Genomic DNA, 6,877 nt, shown 5'->3' with positions numbered 1-6,877 from the left:
CATAGAAGATACATATTGCTCGTCAAAGAAGTAGGTTAAATCCTCCCAAGTAAGTGTCATTCGCTATTCCGGTGTGAATTGGAGTCTATACCACCCTCCGGTGTCGCCCTTGAGGCTGAATGCTGCTAACCTCTTCTTCTGGACTAAATTGACATCAAGCAAATCTAGAATGTTCCCCACATCTTCCTTCAACTTATGGACTGTGAGTGAGTCTTATGTACCTTAAAACTTGGGTGCCCTTAGCTTCTGATATCTCTCCATCAAACAGAGCCAAGCCCCCTGTTTTGTGGCTTTATCAACAGCTGGTGGTGGTGTGACTGCTGGTGATGTCTCTATAATAGGCATAACTGGTATGACTGGTGGTGGAACCATAGGAGGTGGTGTAGCTGGCGGAACCTGATTCGCCACTCGTTCCTTGAGCATTGCAAGTGTAGCTGCAATCAGCACTATGAGGTCGATGAAATACTGTGAAGCCTACCGTAGCTCGGGCTCTGGCCCAGCTTGCCCAGCTCCCTGAGTATGAGATCTACCACGACCACGTCCTCATCCCGACATCTATAAGGTAAGGAGGAGAGCTTATTAGACCCAGTAAATGAGAACACAAGCAAATATAACATATCATATAGCAATGGAAAACATAACATATATCATCCTCAAAAATAATTTAAAATCAAAGTAAGTTAATCATTAAAAAAATATCTCAAAATTTTCGAGTTATGCATATTTCGGCCCCACTCAATCTAGGAATTCCTAGTAAACTCTATACATAAACCCTAGGAAACTCTATACTAGCTACACGACTCGACATAGGATATCCTAATAATACTAGAACTAGAGCTCTGATAGCAACTGTGACGCCCCTGATTTCACACAAGGCTACAGTCTAAGGTGAACCCAAAGATGTCAAACATGGCATGCACCCAACACTATGCATAAACACGTTTCACCATCACATTAATATCACTCTAGCAGATGTTAAAATATGAAGTGAGCATACTAGCAGATTTATCAAAGATGACAATATAAGGAACACAATATAGAGAAGAGACATCCAATAATAACTATAAATTTGTTCCAACAGAAAAAAAGAAAATACATCTGGTAAACTGGAATAAGAACATTGAATCTCTAATACTTGAGAGTCAACTAAAAAAATACATAGGCACTCAACCTCTAAAATAAAATGCTCCTCTAAAAGAAAACTAAACTCATAAATAGACTACTGTGGAGCACTAATTAACTACTTATAATTGACGAAAATCTACACTGAGTCCACATCAACCTGCAACTCTCCGAACCCCTGACTCACTGCCAGAAAAAGATGGAAACAACGAGCGTCAAAGCACTAGCGAGAACATCTCCATCGCCCCCAGGAGAAGGGGTTAGGTGTATATAAAAATACTAATCATAATATATATAAATATATAAATCATGTATCCTAAACTAAGAGCAATTAAGATTTAGAAATCTACAACACGAGATGAATACATTGAGAGAAATAATCTAAACAAGGAAACCCTCATATAAATACCATGTATCTCAAATTATGGATCACTAAATATCAACTCCAAATCCTATAAATAATTAATAACAAAGAAAAATACATCATCAATATCTCATACAAGACAAATAGTATATGTCGTATCATAGTATCTCACACTACCCTCAGGTAGGTGGCACAGAAGCAAATGTACAAACTTGTGAAAGCCTCATTAAAATATAAACCGCCGTATAAGAATGCCAAATGTTGGTCTATGTTCACAAATAGTACTCGTCTGAGCTCTAGTCTTCCTAAATACGTAGAGTGTAGTCGTTCGCAGTATCCTGCGGCTCACAGACTAACACATTCGGAGTGCAGTCGTTCGCTATATCATGCGGTACACAGACATGCACACTCAACCACTAAAACAATGATGCTTCACGGAGTGTAGTCGACTGCATTCTCATTATGGTGCACGGACTAACACACTCAGAGTGTAGTCACCCGCATTCTCATTGCGGTGCATGAAGTAATGCACTCAAGCATCCATAACTATCGTAAACCAAAATAATCATCACTCCCTATCATGACATATGCAAAACATTAGACTACACATATCAATAGGCTCGTGCGTGCTAAAATCCAGTATGTGCCCCCTCATTGTCTCGTACGTGTATCGACGTGCGCCTCGCACTTCGTGTTCACAATCAAAAGCACGTAGGAAAGATCAATGTTTACAAAACAACACTAGACCATTCGATCGATATATCTCATCGGTCGATCGAGCAGCAATGTGCACAACATTGAAAGTACCCTAATGCCACTAGGAAAGAACCCTAGAGGGGGTGAATAGGGTTTATGCTAATATAATCCGATTTAATGCCAATTAAATACTAATTAACAAATATCCTAGCTAATAAGATATGCAATGAGATATATGTAAGGATAAGTAATATAAACAAGGGTAAACAATATAGTGGATGAAATAAACAAGATGCAATAGGTGATATAAGCAGTGAGCACAAGTATAAATGAACACCAATGCAACTCAAACACAATCAAATAATCACGGAGTTCGGACCTTCCGTCCTACGTCTCCGCTCCCCACTTCCGGAGAGAAATCCACTATCACACCGGGTTTTCAACGATCACCCGAAAATGCTTACGCCACACAATATCGGTTTCAACGCTCACCGATCAACGTCCACAATCTCACAATATAACTACACTAACTACCACCTCAAGTATTGGTCTCTAGCCCGTGTCTCCCTCAAGTGTTAGGAATTACAACCTCTCTCTAGGCATTACCACCTACCCCACTCCTCTTGGGATGACCCCGTCTCTCACCACACACTCCTCTCGGTGTACTAGTATAATACAAAGTGAATCTTACAATGAAGGCACAAATACAATGAATTTGTTCTCTACAATAGATGAGAACTCAATGTAGGCTCACTCTCTAAGTCACACAAACCCACAACCAAATTATACTATGAATGTAAATACAATAAGCTCAATGGTTGTGTGTGTAAACAAAGAGATAATAAATCAAAACTAAACTCAATATAATTCTAGCTTAATAACAATGATAATCAAATATATATAAAAGAGCTAGAAATAGAGTTTAGAAAACTTCTTAATAGATCAAGAGGTTAAGGGAGGATGGTTGGATGCTCAAGCACCAATAGGATCTCCTCAAGCTCTTGTGAAATTGATTTCACAAACCCAAAACTCTCAATTGCTTAAAAGCTTCTTAAACACTCTTTTAAACAAACACAAAACAAGCTTAAACCATTGTTAAACTCTTTTAAAACATTCTCTTAGAAACATCAGAAGTTAGAGGGTATGGGGTATATATAGGAGCCCCAAAGAACCAAGAAAACCCAAGTGAAAAGTCCAAAAAACCAAAAAACAGCTCAGCCAAAAACTAGCCGTTACAGTGTTATAAGTCGACTCGTTACTGTTCATGAGTCGACTCATAAACTAGTCGTTACAAGCCAAAAGGGCTCTGATGAGTCGACTCATATGTTTATGGGTCGACTCATAGTAAAAAACACAGTTATGAGTCGACTTCAAGTCGACTCATAGACTGTACAGGTTTTTGGCAGAGTCTGGAATTTTGCGTAGCTGTCTTTATAAAATAAATTACAAATAGTAAATCAACTCTAAAAATAATGACATTTTGAGAGAAGGTTCTAGACATATATAATAACATTTTGGCGAAAAAAATTATGAAAAATAATTTCCCTGTTGAGTGAAATAAATGTTTGAATATAGATTTATAGTTTCTGAAAAACTGTAGACATAGACGATTTTGTAAAATCAATTGGGCTCAGTAAATCAACTCCAAAAATAGTAAAATTTTGAGAGAAGTTTCTAAACATGTAGGTAAACATGTCAAAGAAAGAATTTCTTGAATATAAATTCTCATTTATGAAAACGTATCTGTTTTTTAAAACATGCACGGACATGCACGAACGAAAAAGATGATTTTGTAAATTCCATTAAACATAACAAATCAATTCCAAATTTGATGAAACTTTGAGAAATGTTTATAAACATGAAAAAAACATGTTAAAAAAAGAATTTTTCAAATTAAATTTCCATTTGTGAAAGCTCATGTATTTTGCAAGTATGTCCAAAACATGAAAACCCAAAACCATGCATGTATATATATAACTATATATATATACATAGAAACCAAATATGTGTGTGCATATGATATTAAGCTTAAGGTACTTAACACACATAATATAAAACCTAAACTAGATTACCCAAGCCGATCTTGATCTTCAATAAGCTTGACTTGGTACACTTGCGGATGAGGCTTGAACTTGAATCTTTAACTTTGAATAGCAAGGCTTCATCCACTATATCCGCCAACCTCCATTTGATATCTTCGTTGAAGCGCTATTCCATCCATCCTCCAACTTATTGTTTGCCTAGAATAGATACAAAATACAAACACTAGACAAACAACATTAGATGTAAATTGTTTGTAAATCATCATCAAAACAAAAGGACCCAACAAACACATGAACAAAATCCAGCCTTGATCCGTTGACTGATGCATATGGTCGGTTGACCGACCAAAGAAAATATCCCAGTCCTGCTGACCAATCGGTCAACTAATTTTCTAGATCAGTCGACCGACCAGAGAAAGATTTTCAACTCCTGAGAAACATGAGTTTCGGTCGGTGATTCTTCTGATCGGTCGACCGACCAGGTTACAGCTAAAAAACGTTAGATTTTCTCAAAAATTCATCAAAGTCAAAAATTTTCAAAGAAACTCATATATAAAATCTCGATTTAGTGTAATTAGGGTTTGCTCTGATATATGAAAACACAAATATAAAAATTTTAGGGATTCTAATAACCCTAACATGTTTATATTTGTAAATTCATCATAAAAGCAAATAGATTAACAGAAATCTCATGTCAGATTTACTTCAAACCTTCAACCCAATTTAAAGAATCTGTTTCATAACTTTTAAGTCAGAAAGATTAAATCTTTACATCATACAGAGAAAAGGGGTGATTTTTACACGTAAAAATAGGTTTTAGAACAATTTCCAATAAAACCAAGAAAACGGGAATGGGTTTGGAGGAGATGAAACACACCTCAACTCAAAAAATTTCATGCTGATCTCTCAAACACAAGAGAGACTCGATCCTCCTTCACCAAAGCCGAAGATCTCGCCCTCCTCTCGAACCCTGCTTCACAATTCTTCTCCCAAAGCAAGATAAAATTTCTCTAGGGTTTTGAGGGGGGTGGCTGCTGCTCAGAACGAAGGATTGATGGCAGGAAATAGAGGCAAAAGCTACCGGGCATACACACACACACACACACACCACACACAACACACACACACACACACACACATATATATATATTATATCATTACTATTTATATTCTAATATTTATATATATACAAAGCAGACCCCGTACCCGAAACCACAAACTAAAACTTGTCTAAATTGCCGATCGTCGACGATCTTTTTAGGTAAGACTCGACCGCCATCCGCCAGACGAAGACGATTAGTTTAATGTTACATTCATACTTATATATATATAAATATATATTATAATATAATATATATACTATATATTATATATTACTATATATATATATATATATATATATATATATATATATATATATATATATTATATATATATTATAGGTATTATATATATACTATAGAGACGAGAGCAGACGAGCAGAGACGAAAGGACGGCCAGAGAGAGAGATGAGACGAGAGAGAGAAGAGGGAGAGAGAGAAACTTCTTGTCAACTTAAAGTGACTTTCCACTACCAGTTTCTTATCCATTGCTGGATGATCCATTCCGCTTAAACTTGATCTACATATTCTAAAACCCCAACACACCAAAATTTGCCGTGTGAACTTCGTTGTGGTTTTGACCCTCGCGTCGCAGCCATGTAAAAAAAAGTTCTATTCACTCGAAACCCGTTAAAAATTAAATTGATACGAGTGCGATGAAGCGGTCAAACTACGACGGGTTCACCCAAATTTGGTGTATTGGGTGTTTAGAACTATATTTAGATCAATGTTAGAACGGAACGCCGATCACTCCACCAATGTACGCTCAATCAAGTGTTATCATCAATTGGATAAGAAACTTAGTGGCCACGTCCACTTAAGTTGATCAGAAGTTTTGCTCCATATATATATATAGGTATATACTATATATATATATATATTATATATATATATATATATATATATTCATATATGTACGTAACCGATCTCAAATCGATTACAAACATACCCATTCATCCCAGAATAATATCAACCATAATAAAGCTCATTTATCATTATTAACAATAATATTTTTAAATTTACGAGGTTTTACAGGTCTAAAACTAGTTATTTACTAAATTAATTATAAATGAAATAAATTATTCTTTTCTTCATATAGCCATAGTTTTTAACCTAATTGATCTTTAACTCTACTCACTTCCAAAACCATTATTCTTAACCCAAAATACTCTCAAATTATTTTATATTTACTTAATGTATTTCATTAGTTTTGTATTTAAAATATATATATAACATAACATAAATGTAGAAAACTAGACAAAACTACAACAAATTATTAACAATTACATGCAGAAATTGGGTTTTAGAATAATTCAGTATGATAGCAACCGCTATACATGAGCTTCTTTGGTGGGAATACAAATTTATCTGAAGGCTCTAAGTATATATGTGAATAACTATACTACAAGGGTTATTGATATCAATTTGTTGTTACATTTATTTCAATCTTTCGCTTGTTAGGTTGGTGGCTAACATTGACGTCGACCAATTCTGCTTTTCTTTCTTCAATGAGATTGGAGGATGAAGGAGCCATTGCATTACATTGCGCAGAG

Source organism: Asparagus officinalis, chromosome 6, assembly GCF_001876935.1.
Source record: "Asparagus officinalis chromosome 6, Aspof.V1, whole genome shotgun sequence".
Taxonomy (NCBI): Eukaryota; Viridiplantae; Streptophyta; class Magnoliopsida; order Asparagales; family Asparagaceae; genus Asparagus; species Asparagus officinalis.
This window is presented reverse-complemented; position numbering follows the sequence as displayed.